We start from the raw sequence: 19,238 nt of genomic DNA on the forward strand, positions 1-19,238 counted from the left end.
TTAAAGATCAGAATGACATCAACTGTTATTATTTTTGTGCACCTATTACATGCAGGTTACCATGCAAGTTAGATGATGAAAAAACAAAGCAAATGATATTGCACCAGATCTCAAATAAGTATACTTATATATATATATTTTATAGGCATACAAATATAAATATATTAAATATAAATTTTTATGACTATATATGGATATTATTATGAAAATATTAAATACAGAATTATAAAGATTAAATAAATAAGAACTTTGAATCCAAAGTAAGCAAATGTCATCAACATGTGATTCAAAAAGAGAACTCATTACTAAGTATATAATCACTCTAGCAGTCAAAGGCATGCACATTAAAACATATGGTACCATTTTCTAATCTTAATCAATATGATTAAACACACAATATCTAAATATAGCAGATCTATATCTAGATTACAGTTATTAGATTAGAGCACTAAGTTATGATTATCTTTTATTAATTTGAGAGAGAGAGGGGAAAGGAGAGAGAGAGAAACATGAAAAACCTGGTATCCTTATACACAGGCAGCGGCATTCTAAATTGATTTAATTCTTTTAAAAAGACAAATAATAATGACCACTCTTATTGTTTTACTTTGAGCTAAGTTTTAACATTTAAGATTATTCCTAATCTTTACAAAAAAATGCTATGCAATATGTGGCATTATCCAGTTATACAATAAGAAACTGAGTCCATAAAAGGCTAATGGCCTCAGAGGGAAGGTAGGGGAGGGACGGGGTAAGGGGAGAGATCAACTAAAGGACTTGTATGCATGCATATAAGCATAACCAATGGACACAGACACCAGGGGGGTGAGGGCATGAGTGGGAGTGGGGTGGGGGGGCAATGGGGGGATAAGGACATATATGTAATACCTTAATCAATAAAGAAAAAAAAGGCTAATGGCATATTGAGACCATGCTCTAACCAACTGAGTTACCCAACCAGGGCAAATTATGATTATCTTTTTTTCTATTATCCAAACATTTTAATGTCATTTTATTACTTTTATAATTCCTTTTTTAAAGATTAGCATCATATGCATGCATATAAGAATAACCAACGGATGCAAAACATTGGGGGGTGAGGGCATATATGGGAGTGGGGTGGGGGGGGGCAATGGTAAGATATGTACACATATAATACCTTAATAAAAAATATATTAAAAAAATAAATAAAGATTAGCTTCAGTACAGAGAAATTGACCATAATCCCCAAGAGCACCATAAACAAGTATCACAGACTTTGAGACAAGGCAACAGATGATCACTTTGGTCAGTCACAAGTGAGTTTCATTGAGGAGACTTCAGCATGGCCTTGAAAATGAACAGGATTTAGGTAGATAAAATGCTGGATTTGTCAAATCAGATCTATGAAGTGATGCCATTTTTTTTTAAGAGATGGAAACATCAAACAATTCACTTGGGACCTTTGCCCTCTCACTGTGATGAAAATAGGGTTGGCCTGAGGGCTTTAGATTAGGCAGTGGAGGAGAAATGATGTCTCAATTCTTCATTCTAAATGATTTAAATGTTATCACACACCTCTTCTGGCTCCTGTCCAGCTTCTCCTTCTGTCCTCTCCTCCAGAGGTAAGAGCATGTGGTATTAAGTGGTCCTAAGAGAGTGCAGGAAGGAGGAAAACACTATTGGAACATCCCTCTATATCCGCTACCCGGCTTCAGCTGACACCTTGGTTCTATTCATCTCTACCAGTCATTCTCAGAGGCAGGTTTTCAAAGTCTGCTTAAAATCTCTGAGCTGAGCACACGTTGGAAATGAATTTACTGGGGAGCTGTGTGTACTAAATACTGTTGCATTTCCCAGGGTAACTGACTTGCCCATTAGCTGTAGATCTCGAGATCAAAGCCAAGAGTTAGATGGTTTCACCGAGGTATGCCTTTCCTAATTTATCTACTTACTTGACTACAACAAGCAATTCGTTGTTTGCATCTAACCAGATATGAAAACATTTTGCCTCTTATGTTTTCAATGGGTGGAAAAAAGCAATTAAAGCATGAGTTCTGCAAGGGAGTGGAATTGTTAGGGTGTTTCAATTCACATGTTGATAAAATGTGTAAATGACATTATAATTATTTCTCCCAAATTCTCACTTTCATTGAACAGCAATAGAAAAGTATAAACAACAGGTAGCTTTTTTGTTTGTAAAGCAATAACCTGAAATCATCTCTATTCATTACCAACATGAGAAAAAATGGAAATGCATAAGAGACATTCCAGCAACTGGCCTTAAGTGTCCATGTAGCATTTCCGACTCCTTCCCAGTCTCCCCACCCACTGAATAAAATAACCATCGCGGAATGGCCTTTTCCCTTGCTTAAATTTGGTTTTAAAGTGAAGCATAACTTTCTGAATAATTATTTTGAGCTTGTAAATGGTGTCTCTCTATAACCAACCAAGCATATAACAAGAAGATGAAGATGAGACTTATTTTCACTTCATTTCACTTCTTTGTAATTGACAAGCTCTCGCTGGGTGTCAACTTTAAAAGATGACAAATTCTAAATCTTAGAGGACCCAATTCAATAGTTCAGCTTTCTAAATTGTTTGCAAATTAATCTACATTTTCAAATGAGTCAGGCATGAAAAATAAGATGACATCTATATTACAAAAATATTAATTTCCTTGTCTTTCTCTTTTTCTGAGTCAAAGACAAAAGGTACATTTAAAATGTTCATTTTTTGTTAAGAGATTGTGAAAATTAACATATAATGTGCATTTTAGCAGCTTGGCTTTTTCTTCTTTTTACACTAATTCATTTATTTATTTAAGAATGCAAATTATTCAGTTTGTAAGTGCTTTGTGTGTTGATGAAGGAAAAATTAAATTTGTGAAGTATTTTCAGTATATTACATTTTTAAACAAAGGCTCATTTGGGTTCAACAAATAAAATAATAATTTGAGCCCCACTGATTTAAAGGGTACCCTGAGCCTTCCTTTCAAATAGCCCTTGCCTCAGTTTACCTATGTGGGAATAAACACTGCTGCCATGTTTGCAGCAAGCTAATTAGTAGTTGTATGGTGCTATGCACATTCTTAGCTCCTGCATGAACTTGCCATAACACTGGTGTCAGTGGTCTGATTTACTGAGGGTATGAAATATAAGACTGACATTGTGGAGATTTCTGTTCCTATAAAATGAAAGTTCAGATAATTTTTAAATTGCATTGATTAAACATTTTTTGTGCCTAACAGTTAACTCCAATATCACTATCAAAAGAAATTGATCTAAATTAATTAATGATCATGAGGGGACAGTCAAATCATATTTCTCTTCAAGATATCACATTTCAGATAGCGCCATTTCCTTAGTACTTTAACATACTCCATTAAGGAGGCAAGGAAAATATCACCATTTCAGGAAATAGCGAGTCGAGGAATTTCCAAGTTGTTTTAGATATTAGATCCTCCTTGACCAACTGTCACAATTATTATCATCAAATATTACTGGACATAAAGTTAATATAAATGAAATGAATTAATAAAAGCAAACTACCCATTTATATGAGCAGGGTCACTACCCCTCTGGGATAGGAAACTGTGACCAGTGAAGCAGGCAATTAGGTCACAGTTAAATTCAACAGAGACTTGCTTGTTTAGGAACACTGTATAAAAGCATGTATTTGTAGAGCTAAGAGGGACTTTACAAGCCACCTCATACAATTTAATTATTTTACAGAAAAAAACTGAGGCAGGATAATCAATATAAATCTAAAAAGGGAAAATTGTTATGGAAAAAAGATACCTTAGGAAGAGTCATACACACACGTGTGTGTGTGTGTGTGTGTGTGTGTGTGTGTAATGTATATATATATATATATATATATATATATATATATATATATATATATACATTTCATCATGTGTATTAGTGAAGAATATAAAGGTGACTTTTCATAGATAGCTTCGTAGCCCTGACCATTGCGCCCCACAGTTATCCTGGTAGAGAGATGGCACAGAAGCCTGGCTCCTGGAGTTGCTGATTCAGCTGCTGCCATCAAAGGGGGACAGAATTTTTATCTGATGTAAATCAACGAAGGAAATATAACTTAATACAAAACTCTGGGATTGAAGAACAGAGGAAGAAACCAGAGACTCTAATTTTGGGTTCCAAAACAGTAATGCATGAGTCCTTCTTTGATTTCAATGGTTCTAATATTACCGTTTCACTAATTAAAGTTAAATCTCTTGACTGAACATTCTTCATTGAACTATGTTGAATGTATTTCTAAAATGCTCTGTCTCACACTGGGTATACCACACCAATAATTTCTATATCCTGCCATTTGGATATGGTGTCTTGAATGCAGACAGTGTTAGTTACACATATAGGTGATGATGATTGGTTTCTTCTGCCTTCATGCTCAGTTCATTCATAAATTCCAAAAGTAATAGAGATTATCCTATATAATAAAAGGCTAATATGCAAATTGACCGAACAGCAGAATGACTGGTTGCTATGATGTGCACTGACCACCAGGGAGCAGACGCTCAATGCAGCAGCTGCCCCCTGGTGGTCAGTGCACTCCCACAGGGGGAGTGTTGCTCAGCCAGAAAGCCAGAAGCTGGGCTCTCGCGGGGAGCAGGCCTAAGCCGGCAGTCAGACATCCCTGAAGGGATCCTGGACTGCGAGAAGATGCAGCCCGGGCTGAGGGGGACCCCCCCCCCCGGCCCCGCCCCGCCGCCAGTGCACGAATGTCATCCACTGGGCCTCTAGTTATAATATAGTTATTTATATAGGTGTCTGTCTTCTCCTTTAGATTTTTGTGAATCTTGAGAGCATACATTTCTCTTTCTTCACAATTCTAAGTAAGTACCATGAACAGGGTAGGTGTCAAAACAAATGTTTTAATGAAAGAATGAATGGATATAAATGCATTTCCAGGATTCTCCGTTGTTCTTCCAACTTGCCAGCTATTTACCTTTCTTTCCATTCTTTCATGAAGCTAAGACTTGGTTAGGAAAATACATAAATGTATCTAATATATTAACTCACTTCTTCTTACTCTCGCCTAAGTTGTCAGTGTTGGGCTGCAGCTTCTTTGAAATGCTGGTAAACAGACTGAGCAGCTATTTTGCAAAGCAGCTGTGCCTGATTCTTTCCTGTGCCTGAAAGAATTTCTGGCCTGATAAGAAAGGGAAAAGGTGAGGTTATCTAAGGATGCAAAGACACTTATGATGATTGATGAGGTTTTTTGATCCATGCTATAGCTTTCTCCATTGCTCAGATAAATAGTTGGTTGTTCACATTACCACCCCCAAATACCTGTACTTGGAAGATCATTAAAATACCTCATTAAAAAGGTCATTCATAGATTAATGCCTAATGGGATGCTCTACGCTTATGAGAAACTAAAAAAGATGTATTGGATATCTGATGGAGATAAAAATGATTGTAGATTTGGTTTTTCTTCCCCAGTTCTCTATTCCCTCCACAGCTCTGATTAATGGCACTGCTAAATTGTTGTCCTTTGAAAGATATTGTAGATAATCATGCATCTACTTCAGCATGTTTCTATTCTATTTGTTCATTCAGTGTTCAGAGCTTTCTCACAGTCTCTAGATTCTTCCCTTGTATGGCATAGACAATCTCGTTGGCTCAGAACAGGGGCTGGCAGGCTCTTTCTGCAAAGGGATAGATAGTAAATATTTTCAGCGTTGTGAGCCATATGGTCTCTGTTGCAGCCACCCAACTCTGCCATTGTGCATGAAAGCATTCAGACAATATGTTAAAAAATCGATGTGTCTTTGTTCCACTAAAACTTTATTTACAAAAACAGACGGAGCGTTGAATTTTGGGTCATAGGTTTCCAATCCTTGGGTTTTCTTCTCCAATGTCACTTCCAACCATGCTGTACTAGCCTTTTAGGTCTGGGACAAATACCCAGTTATGATGCTAATTCCATGCACTTAAATTATTTTTAGCTTCTATTATAGTTACTTGAGTACTTAGCCTTGGTTTTCTAATGGAGTAATGATAATATGCCATTCTACCTCTGTGTGAGAGTAAAATTCCCATTTGTGAAGATTTTCTAGCAGTTGTGATGTGCTATGTCAGGGTAGTGTAGGGTTATTTTGGTGATTATTAAATCTGTGAGATTATTCAAAGTATTTAAACTATGGTTTTGCAAATGGGATGTTTAAATATAAGGAAAAATCATGTCATTTCTGACAAGATTTTTCAAATGTGATCATATCAAGGTGGACAAAACACATTCAATTTATATTAAACTAGTGGCCCGGTGCACAAAATTTGTGCACATTAAAAGGGAATTAATTAGAGGAAATATTTTAATATTGCTATTTGCTTTTTCTCTATAATAGAAGTGTCAGAGATAAAAGAAAACTAGTAAAATGTATATGAAAATCTCCCTCCTGTCAGAGTCTGGGGTGCACCATGGGAACTAGAGTCAAGTCCCCGCCCACCACCCACACGCACTTTGAAAATGCAGGAGACCCAGACCCGGCCGGCCCTACCCCCATTGGATGAGACCCAGATCCAGCCAGCCCCACCCCCGTCAAGCCCCTCCGGGCAGGGGTGCACAGCCTCAGGTCCCCCACCCAGTGCCATAGAGGGCTCAGCCTCAGGTCCCCTGGCCCAGCGCCAGGGCGGGGGGGGGGGGGGGGAATGACCTGAGGTTCTCGTCAAGCCCTGCCAGGCAGGGGGTGTGGCCTGAAGTCCCCATCAAGTCCTGCTGGGTGGGGGGCACAGCCTGAGGTCCCCATCAAGCCCCATTGACATGTTAGCCTACTAGTGTTGTATCCATTTATCCTTAATCAGTGACACAATAATTCTTTATAGTGAGCGCAATTGCAAACAGTGGCTTCTCCCTTCTCACACCACTTCTAATTAAGAAATAATTAAATGATTCCCAAATGTCAAGAAATTTGATCCAATGGTTATGTTAGCATAAATAATTATATGATTCTGATTGTACCTTTCCAGTCTGTTCTAGTTTCTCAAAGTCACAAATTTAGCTTTAATGTATAAAACTGCTTTCTTTAAAAAAGAAAAAAAAAATCTAGCAACAGAAGCCAGAAAGAAAATGGAGCACACATTCACTGAGCTGTGAAATGTGAAGATCTATTCAACTCCATTAACTGCACTATATACATCATCCACTAACACACTGGACAATGAGGGACTCTGTATGGAGCACTGCATGTCCACAGCGCTGCGAGATGAACACTTCGGTAAAGGTTACTAACTACAGATACCAGTTTACATATTTTACCAGCACGTCAGCAGTGGTGAGCTTGCGGTCCTTTTACAAGCTTCATTCCCTCCAATTCCAATGAGCACTATAGGAATTTTATACAATTCTCTGAGTTGCTCATTCACAAACTGTTTTTAGGATAGAGAAAGATTAAATTATTTGCAAAACTTTTCATTTTAGAAAAGGTGTAACCCCTGGGGGCTGTGCAATAATTTTTATTGTTATGCACCTGGTTAAATGCCTCTTGCATAAATTTTATGTGAGTAAAAGGAGTAAACAGGAAAAAAATAAGTAGGCCTCCCTATAAAGCAAAAAGCTTAAAGTGTCATTTTGTCCACATGAATTTTAGTAATTTTAAAGGAAACTGATCCATATTTATTTTATTTTAAAAATACTTTTCTAATTATAGTAATGATATATCTATATTTAGGGAGCTTTTGTAAAGATTGAAAAGAACTCCTTTTTAAAAAAATTTCTGAAGATGTAATTCAGTTTGTATTTTGTATTGCAAGATAAATATCTTCTAAGTCTCCACGGGAAAAAAAAATACTAGATTGAGATTAGCAAACATGTTTATATGCACAATAGGTGACTATTAAGGACACAAATAGGTAAAATGTGTAAATGTTATCTCTCTCTTCTCATGAAATTTATTTTATATACATAACAGATTTCTGTGGGTATACATATAAAATTAGACATTTTTACATAGAACAATAAATAATTTGAAGCAACATAGGCAAAGTGACATAAACAGTAGTTGAACTGAATGTCAGGAATGTAATAAGACTAATGATATTGTCATCACTATAATAAGCCAGCACCTACTGAGTGCTAGCCCTGTGCTAAGCAATGCTAAGTGCTTTCCGTGTGTCATGTACTCCTCACAACCTCCTTATGAAGCAAGTTCTGTTCTGAGTTCCATTTTATGGATGAGGAAACTGAGAATGAGAGAAATGAAGCAACTTGCCCCAGTTTGCATAATGATAATGTGGCCCAGTCAGCATAATCCCAAGCAGTCAAGCTGTAAATCCATACTCTGAATTATGAAGCTATACTTCCTCATGCTCAGTAACACTGTTACCCTCACATGATTGATTTTGAAATCCAGATGCCACCCTTTTTCAATGTCCTTGACTCATCGATCAATTTTAAAGAGCTCAGGATTTCACACATTTCATATGGCATCTCTAAACCACACACAATCTATACTTTTGAAAATTACATTAATAAGTGGGGTTTTTTAGTTTTCATGTATGGTACCTTTATCAAATGATTTGTCTCCACTTTTGGGCAGCAGAATTTACATAATTATTTGAATATTTTAATGCATCCTTTCACCCTTAATTGATACTGAATCCTGAGAAAGCTAATACTACATCCTAGTTATGAGAAAGACCTCATAAAATTAAAATTGATCAAAATTTGAAACCACTGGTAGTCTAAAAGCTGTGAGTCTTCGGCCTTATTCATATTTTCAAAGGATTTGAGCCAATTGATTTCAACTGTAAAGAAAAGATCAATATTTACGATCATGTATGAACTTCTGGAAATGTATCATTAAAGATTGTGCCTAGGTCAGCATAATTTAGGGTTCTATCATGTTAGCGCTCTTTAAATTTCCCCTCCCCCAATACGTAGGTTTATTGTTTACCTCACATGTTTCATTTTCAAGCGCTGGTTTTTAGGAGATGTTAGATATTAAATTCATTAACTTGCTATATAATACTACACTATTTAACCTTATTTATGTTCAAATACTACTTAAGCCTTAGAAATATTCTCGCTATTTATCCCTGGTGAAAAACAAAATATTTCATTGCACTCTTTAACCTTCTGTGTGTTGTCTGGCCTAGGAGGATGATCTATAATGTAACGTATGGCCACTTAGTCAGTGAAATTTATTTGTAAAGCTCTCGCCAAATTTAAATCTAGGGAGAAATAAAGAATGTTTAGTAAAAAATAAACACATGGTAGGTACATTACTTGTTTTGAAGGCAATTTCCAATTTCTTTAATTATGATCTAATATTTGAATACTAGGAACTCGAAGGTGTTTTTATGTAACAAAAAACAAGTTATTTCAAATATTTTAGACAAAGCCTAGTAACAGTATCTTCTAGAAAGCAACAATCACACAAAAACGTTTTCATTCAAAATGATAAGAAAATGTAAAAATGTCAATAATAGTTATTTGTAGGTGGTTTATCTCCGTCTTTCCCTCTTTTCCTTATTTTCACAGTTTCCTCTGATAATCTGAGAGCAGTTGTGCTGAAACTTGGATTTGGGCTTTTGAGGGAATAATTGGGCCAGAATCTCCTCGTGTTTAAATCACAAATAGAGCTTTGTTTTAGAAATCTTTATAGCTTAGCATTTCAGGTGGTAAAGAAGTTATATCTGCAATGTTCTGAATTTAAAGCTACTTACAGGCTTTAATGTATTTGAAATAAATTTAACTAAATGGAAGTGGAAATCACACATTTATTCCATATTCATTTTATTAACACTTTCCACAATGCAATTCAGCTTTGGAAACAAGTTTATATGGAATTTCAGTGCAGCATCTGAGTAGAAAAAATAATGCAGCTTGAATGTGATGGCTTTCTCTCCACCAATTCTTTGAATTATAATTCCTATGTGTTTTAATCAATCTCCTTAATGGCACCAATCATTTTTGTGGGGTCAGGGTTTTGCCATAACATAGATTAGTAAGGTGTCATAATTCTTCTTTGTTAGTGCAGCATAACTAATTAAGTACTTCCTTTTAATGTTTGATTGAATTTGGTAAAAACCATAGTTCAAACAAATGAGGGTGTGTCACTGACCTCAAATGGGACCTGGGTTTAAGGAAATCATTTGATGAGGCAGCTGAATTACTTCTTTTCCTCAGTGCATTTTACCATATGAAATTTCTCAAGCTGGTTTTAAATAATGAAAGTGCATTTCTAGGATGTTCATCAAATTGTGAACTTTCTAGTTCAGATGCAAAATTTGAGGGCAAAACAGAATTTTGCTTTGTATATTTTATATAAATGATGTATGTAGAAATTTTATAGATTTTTCTTTCAAAATGTTATTAAATCAGGACAACTGCTTGTTATATTGCCATTTGTCATAGTGTCACTTTATTTTAGTGTTGTCATATGAATAATAGGCTATCAGGATTGAAAGTTTTTCAAAATTGCAGTCCTCCAGATATCACAATTAAATTAATTACAAATCCAGAATAAACACTTCTTAATCACATAAAACAGTTCTGCCACATTATACACACTTTTGTTATGATGTAAATTGAAAGCCAATGGAATATTTTTTAAAAAATAACTAAAGCCGTATGTTCACAAAGCTCCAGCTAACCCCTCATTAATAGACAGATGCGCTGAAAAAGAGGTGCCACAAACATCTGCTCTTGCCGAAAATGACAACTTATTTTTCAATTTTGATATTAACAATTTAACAATCTAAACAGTACTCATTTCCCAGTGTTTAATGAACAACCAACAGCTAAACAATTCTTAAGTACTTTATTCATGGGCAAACCAGCTTGAAAAAATAGGCTGTTTTCAGGAGAGGTCCAAAGAGATAAGGCAGCCAGGGTGTCTCAGTCTGTTGGGGCTGCTCTAACAGAATACCAGAGGCTGGATGGTTTATATACACAGAAATCTAGTTCTCACTGTTCTGGAGGCTGGAAAGTCCAAGATCAAGTGGCTGGTAGATTCAGTATCTGCTGGGGGCTCACTTCCTGGTTCATAGAGGGCTGGTTTTTGGCTGTGTCCTCACATGGCAGGAGTGAAGTTCTCCAGGGCACAAATCCCATCATGAGGGCTCCACCAAATAAATTAACCACTCTCAAAGGCCCCGTCCCCAAGTACAGTCTCATTGGTGATTAAGTTTCAACACGTGCATTTTGTGGAGGTGGGCACAAATATTCAGTCTATAGCACAGGGGATAGTAGATCTCACAACGAGTCAAGAATTATGTGAAGACCCAGTTCCTACCTAATCTTGGAACCTTAAAAAGTGAGTGTGCAGACTTTGTTAAGAGCCATTGGCTTAAAAAAGATGACTGACAGTTGCAGCTTAAGTAACACCATTCAAACTAAGTTAAAAATATTAGCATTTCTTTTTCAAAGCCCATACATTACCCTAAAAACAGTTAAATTGATTATTATGACTATTTGCTTATAGATGTTTCACATACCTTTATTTGTGTTTTGTCTGTTCTACCCTGAGAGATTTTTATTGATTTTTAATCTTCTGTTTTAGAATGACTGCTTTGTTTTGATTTATGTAAAAGGTAGTATTTATTTATTCAACATTATTTATCAAAAACCTATTATGCAACTACACTCTGCTGAGCACCAACATACATACAATCTTTAAGAATTCTATATTCCATTAGGAGAAATAGTCAAGAGAGCCAACAGTTATTCTATTAGAACATATTGACAAAAGATACATACAAAATATATTCTAGGGAAGGCTATACCTGGGAAGTAAACTCAGTAACCAAGGTGGGACATCTTGAACAAACCTCTAATGAACTAAATGAGTTTCAAAGGATACAAAAGAGTTAGAAGGAGAAAGATAAGGGAGCAGTGGCATGCAGCTTGGTTCAGATAAGTGAAAGAGCCTGAGGGGAGCATTTGAGGAACTCAGAATACTTGGTAAACTCACAGAGTGAAGGGCATGCACTTGAATGATCGCTGGGGTTAGGGCCAGAGGCCTAGATAGATCCACATAAAGTGAAACTTTGTTCCTTGAGCTGAGTTAAAACTTTATCCATAAAGATATGAATAGCTATTAAAGAATGTTAAGTAATAATAAAGGATTGATGTACTAGAACAGCATCTCAGGCATTAAGCAATATAAAGGTTAGATTGGGAGTGGATTAGGGCACAGTAACAGTATCTCTGTGTTTTGTTGCTGTCATAGGTACTACAAGTTAATACAAAGTTGAACAAAATTTAGTCAATGGCCATTGGTATATTAATTATTTACTAAGTTCCTTATTTATTCTCTGCCTTTTTTTCCAAAATGGATTTCAAACAGGATGGAGCCCAAGTTGCATGGTCCCTCCTCAGGGTCAGAGAGGGACAAAGGTAACATACTCATGTGGTACCTAGATTATAAAGGAACACATACCAAATACAGGTGAGCTGTTTTAAGTCATTATTCTAAAAGAGTACAGACAGGATAAATTTCAGCTGAGGTGATTAGGAAATGCATCAAGGAAACTAAGTCAAGAAGGAGAATTCTTTTTGGAAAGATAAATTTATAGACACTATTTTGAGGCTGTCCAAATACCCTGAACTCATTCTAAATTAAAATTATGCAGTACATGGAACAAGAAAGAATTTAAAATGGAATTTATTATCAATCAGAAAAAAAAAGAAAAATATATTCTGAAGTCTATTAAGGGGATAATTCCATAATGAAATAAAGAATTTATAAATGTTTCCAAAAAGGACATTTCATTTTCCACATTGTAAACATTCTCTATTTCCCCTCCAAATTATTTCTCAGTAAAGAAAGTATTCTTTCCCAAATCATTTTTCAGTAAAGAAAGCATTATTTGCCAGTGCTTCTTTATTTTTACTTGATTGTATTCCATGTCTCTTTCTGAAAATTAGTTGTCATAAATGTCATCTCAATGATCTACTGCCAAATGCCAGGAATTTTTCCATGAAATTCAAAGTTCTGCTATGTCTTATGAAGTCAGGAATTTCACTCAGTCAGATATTACATTCAAAGAGGCTGGTGATATAAAGAATGATAACTGAAACACACTGAAAACAGAAAATACAGACTCAAGCTCATCAGATGTTTTCTTCTACTGACATCCATTTTCTCTAGTTCAGTCTTCTTTAAAAAGGGTATAGTTGATTACAAATTAGAGATTACTGTGTGATCTTCTAACACAGTCTTTAAACTTTGGCTAGATGTGATTACCAAGGAAAAGAGCAATCTTTGATTGAAAAATGCTCCTATTGTGAAGCCTTTGAATAAAAAATGGTTAATACCACTAACTGATGTTTTTTTTTGTTTTTTTTTTCTGCCTAGAAACAGCTGTATGGTAGATGTGTTTCAATAGGCAGATTAACAGAAGGAAATGTAAACATCTTTAATTCAACTACAAAGACCCCTTTGTAGACCCCTTTTCTAGAACCAGAAGTTTAAGTAAACTTCTTAAAGTCAATATGTATTTGTCTAGTCCATGATCAGCAAAAGAATAAAATAAAATAAATCTATCAGTTAAAAGCAATTCAAATTCTACAATGGGAGTTGGAAGGAGAGCTATCCAAATCAAAAGTAGAGCCAAATAGATTAGATTTTGAAATAACTATAGAGACATTATATAAAGAGGATCAATAGAAACATTAAAAAAAAACAAACCTAGAGGAAGCATTGTAGAATTTGCTTGATTTCTCCTAAATCAGAGGTTATTCCCAATCACTCTTGAGCTCTCCATAGGCCTCTTTTCTTTTTTAGAATCTCTTTAGGAGTACACACTGAATCAAGTGACTGCACTCAAGAACACTGTTAAGATTAATTTGATATTACCAGACTCTCTGTGTATCTGAGACACTATCTATAATGCACCAGAAATAGGAATAGCCCATTTTTGGGTACAAGTCTTTATATAAAGTAGTGCCTAGAACTACATTAATACATTCTGAAATTTTCTTCCCTTTATCTCACATGATTCTGCACTAACAAAATTTTCTTTGCGATTTTCTATCTGTTCCTTTTCCAAATCCCATATTGATGTTCTTTCTCATCCTGCCTGCTAAACACCTTCCAAATTCTAGTGCTTGACTAACTTCTCATCTCTATACTCTTCTCATAGCAATAAATTTGAAAATGGGGGAGTAGGTATATTCCCAACAAAATATGAGTGGTAAATGTTGGCTCAAAAAGAACAGAATGTTAAAAATATAAATAGATATATTCAAAATATAAACGTAGACAGGAAGGCGTAAAGGGAGAGCTGACTCAGAATGAAAACATTTGTTGCCAGGCCTTTTATCAAACGGAGGCCGGGGCAGGGTTAGCATCCTCTTGCTCCATGCCCCAGTCTCACTTCCCAGTTGGGATGAAGAATGGTGAGCAATGTTTTCTGGGGCCTGTACAGTCTTTAACAATCTACAGATATAAAAAGGTATCTTCAAAACTGCTCCACTTAGTGATGGACTCCTGAGAACCTTACGATTTGCTTTCTGGTTATGAAATAGAATTAATATATAATCAATTTGGAAAATTTAAAAAATACATAAAGGCCAAAAATAGAGTATTAAAAAGCACCTATGATTCTATCATTACTGTTTTCTGTCTCTCTTTTGAAATGTAGAGAGTAAAGAATGAAACTCTTTCTCTCCTCATGGTCCAGCTGCATCCCCAAGAGATAGCCGCTGTCCAATGCAGTCGGGTGCACATTCTGCCAGACTTTTCTGCTTGCACACAGAGAAGTAGGTTGGAGTTTTGTCTCAGTCTGTTGGGACTGCTCTAACAAAAATTCTATGTCTAAATGGCTTATAAACAGCAGAAATTTCCTTCTCACAGTTCTGAGATCTGAGATCAAGGTGCAGGCAATTTCCGTGACTGGCCAAGGCCCCCTTCCCGGTGCACAGACGGTCATCTTCTTGCTGTGACCTCCATGGAGGAAGGGCAGGCGAGGTCTCTGGGCCCGTTTCATATGGGCACTAATCCCATTCATGAAGGCTCTACTCCTATGACCTAAATCATTCAGAAAATATCTCGTGACACGTAATAAGGAATGATTCCTTTTACATATAATAAGGAAAAAATGCGCCTTCACAGACTTTTAGTTTCTTTTGCCTGCTTTGAAGAAGTTTCTTTTAAACCACTCAGAAAAGTAAATCATCAGCCTTCCAAATGGACATATTCTGCACTTTTAATTGTATGCTGGCAGAGAATTCGATCAATAAATGATTGCTGTTTGTGAAACATTTACTTTTAACTCCCTGGGTTACTAGAATGGTTGTTGTTTTTTATTCCACATTATTTGACAGCTGAAATTAAACAAATCCTATTCAACTACAAGGCTAATAGAAGGTTTACTATGTGTGTCATTAGCACCATCCATATAAGGTAACAGAAAATATGAGGTGTGGATTTTTAAATATGATAAACTGAGAATGTAAGATGCACAGGAAGGTGCAACTTCAGGCCTGGCATACACTTATTAGAATGAAAGTGCCTCCGTTTTATTTTACTAAAATAACCAGCATTATGGGTTTTAAGTTGACATGTTTCAAATTATTTTATCAAGTCAAAAATATATACTTTAGTGGAAATATGTTTTAACTATCATGTCATCTTAATGTAATATATGGCATAAAAGATTGCTTCATAATAGGCTGTTAAACATTTTTATGTACAAAAATATCATGGCTTGAATAAAGAACATTATTTAGTTACATTTTTTAGCTCTTACTTAACACTTTTGCAACATTCTTTTTATGCTTGAATAGAAGACTTTTAAGAAAGTCTAAAAGCACATAAAAATTACTCTAAATGTTTAAAATTTAAGTCTGAGTGTATATGTATATGTATATGTATTTGTATCTATAAATTTTAATGATCACATGTTATAATCACTACTTTTAGATTATGTGTTATGACACTGGGGCAGTTTATAATCCTGACATTACCTTTTTCCTACTTTGCATTTATACAACTTTTTTCATTCAGAGTTATTCTAGGAATACGACACAAAGAACAAGGAGGAAGAGAACAGAGTTATTTCCTCTTTAGAACATACAGACTGATGTCCTCAGGATATGTTAAATGACAGTTGAGTTGTGTAGTTCCTAAGCCATATTATTTTCATTTCTAATTTGTCTATGCCAGTATTACTGTAATTTCATTACTTAATTAAATAAATAAAATAAGTATCAGTATGCAAAGAGAGTTGTTCTTAAGAAAATCACAATGATGAATGTTAAACTGGATAAGGACAAATTGCTTTTTACAAAAAGTAATTGCTGCGCATTTAAGTGTGAATGAGACAACTATAAGACATTAGAAACAAAATTTGTAAGAACCTAGCATAGAAATTCACTTGTATTCCTTTACAAATGTTTTTGCACCACTTAAAGATACTGAAACTCAAAATTGTGAAGAACACAGTGAAAACATAGCTTATGCAGGAAAGTTCTATGGAAGCTCAATCAGTAGATCCATCCTATATAATAAAAGCGTAATATGCAAATCGACCGAACAGCCCAACAGTGGAATGACCATCAGGACAACCATCCGGTCGACCACCCAGGACCACTCTATCACACCCACTGCGCCAGGCCAGCCAAGGCGGGTGCGATGAGATTGGTCGGGGGCTGGCCATTGCCCCATGATTGCCCAGCAGAGGGAGGCCCAGTGGGTGGGCGGGACCTCCCTCTGCAAGGGAAGCCCGGGTCCCTGGTGCTGGAGGGAAGCCGGCATCGGGCCCCTAGTAGTCAAAGAAAATACTTTCACTCTACATCAAAAGATGAAGGAAAATAAAACAAATAAAGTGGCGAATGACTCTACACTTATATATTTTAATTTAGAAGGTCTTACACATGTACGTATGTAATGTTTTTAATGATTCTTTTTGTAAAGTGTTTTCTTTTAACTGATCAAGTCCTGGTCCCAACTGGGTTTTGTAAGAAGACGTCTACTGTATTGCCTGGTCCCAGTACAAACTCCAACATTTAATATATGTGGGGCTTTGCCAGGTTATTTAACCTCCTTTGAGTTGTGGTTTCTTGTCTGTTAAAGGAGAAGAATAGTTGATGAACCTTATAAAGTTGGGTCAGAATCAATGGATCCTCACTGAGCAAACACAGAGCACAGTGTCCAGCACTGGTAAGTCCTCAATAAATGCCAGCTGGTTTATAATGAAATGTGGGTAAGACTGTGAATCTGGATTTGCTGCCGTCCAATGATTAGCATTTTTCCATACAACTCCTAGATGTTTAAAAATAAATAAATAAATAAATAAAGGGCTCTGTATAAAGAGCAAATTTAATATAATTTTAGTGTTATTGGTATTCAGACTATGAAATGTTGAACTTTCATGCTTTTAAAATTAAGAGCATAAAATATAAAAAATACAACCTGTGAATAAGACAGATTCTAAATAATATGCTGCGTTTCTGGCCCGCTGGTGGGGCTCAATGGTTGAGCGACACCCCATGCACTAAGAAGTCAAAGGTTCAATTCCCAGTCAGGGCACATGCCTGGGTTATGGGCATGATCCCCAGCAGGGGGCATCCAGGAGGCAGCCAATTGATGTTGCTTTTTCCCTCTCAAGCATGTTTCTATCTCTCCCTTTCCCTTACTCTTTCTATAAAATCAATAAAAAAAACATATTTTTTAAAAAAATATGTGGTGTTTCTGTGTTAAAATTCGTAATATGTAAAAAAATTCTAAGATATATATCGCTGATTATTTACATGAAATAATGACATATGGAAGCTGAAATTGGGGAAAAACTGTAAAATCAACTTTTATTATAAGTATCACTAATGTTAACAATACCTCAAGGGTGACTGAAGTCATAAAACTATCTCTGATATCTGATATCCTTTTTTACTTAAAAAAACATAATTTGGTATGCACAGGGTTCATTCTTCTTTCAGAAACAATATGAGATGATTAGCCCTTAAGTTAAACAGTGTATGGCTTATTGTAGAGAACTAGTTTCAAAAAATATAGGTCATTATTTAAGACACCCAGTGTACCCACTTAGAAAATTATATTCATTTATAAAATGTATGGTTAGCTATAAAACCACCCCCTTTTTTAAAATTTCAAATGTCAATGAAACATTGCCTTTTTTCTAGATTGACCAATAGTATTTGCATGATTAAGGGGACAGTTCTTAATGCTTCTAGCCTTGCTTGTAAGATGTGACTGAGGAAGAATTTTTATGCATATGCATCAAAAGAAAAATTGAGTCCTAGAAATTAGTAGAGAGAATTTCTTGGATTTGGAAATTAGTGTTTCTATTATATATTACTTCAAATGCTTTTTACTTTTTTTTTTAGTAAATAGGAGGCTGTAATTCTAAAACTGCTCTCAATATGGTGGAGTTTGAGGCCAAGAAGATGAATGTCATCTCTCCTGTGTTTGGTAATGTAATTTGTTCTTATTACTCTTCACTCAGTGTCTGCTAAGTTATTCTTGTTGACGTGGTCCTGCTGTATGCGACAGGAAAATAGTACATTCCTTATGTGAAGTGAGATCATTCTAAATATAAGCCATCTATGGATTCTTAGGAATAAAGGTCCTATAACCAGTTAGCCCATTATTTAGTAAAATCCCTGATAGCACAGATTCTAACAACCAGCTTACTACTAAAATGTCATAAAAGAATAAGTCTTTTCTATCAGTTTTCTAGAAAGAAAAAAGCCAACTTTACTGTAGCTTATCTGCATTTTTTTTCACCCTGCACAATGTTGATTAAATAATACAAGCTCCAGTAAATAATGCTTTTCATGTCAAGAGTTATATCGAAGAATTGCAAAAATATGGTATTTTTATCCTCCTTATTCTTTTTTCTCCAAACACAATAGAGGCACAGAGGAAAGATAGTTTGGTAATAAAAAAAAATTATTTCCTCTAAACATCAAGATTATTCAACTCAATAGACTCATTTTTTTTGGCCAAAATTAATAATCCTATATAATAAAGAGCTAATATGCTAATTAGACCAGGCAACGGAATGACCTTCCAGAACGACCAGTAGGCGGGGGCGGGGCGAGAGGCAGCCAGGGCTGCGAGGTCCAAGCCCCTTGCTCGAATTTCGTGCATTGGGCCTCTAATAACTATGATAATAAGCTTGAAGAATAGCATTCAACCTTTCTTCTCCATGAGCTAGCTCTATTTAAACTGGGAAAATGCAAAGGTATCCTCGTCCATCCTTTCTGATCACATGATTCAAAATGCTGGTTTAAAGAAAGGAAAAATTGAGAAAGGAACT

Source organism: Plecotus auritus (genome assembly GCF_963455305.1).
Source record: "Plecotus auritus genome assembly, chromosome: 1".
NCBI classification, from domain to species: Eukaryota; Metazoa; Chordata; class Mammalia; order Chiroptera; family Vespertilionidae; genus Plecotus; species Plecotus auritus.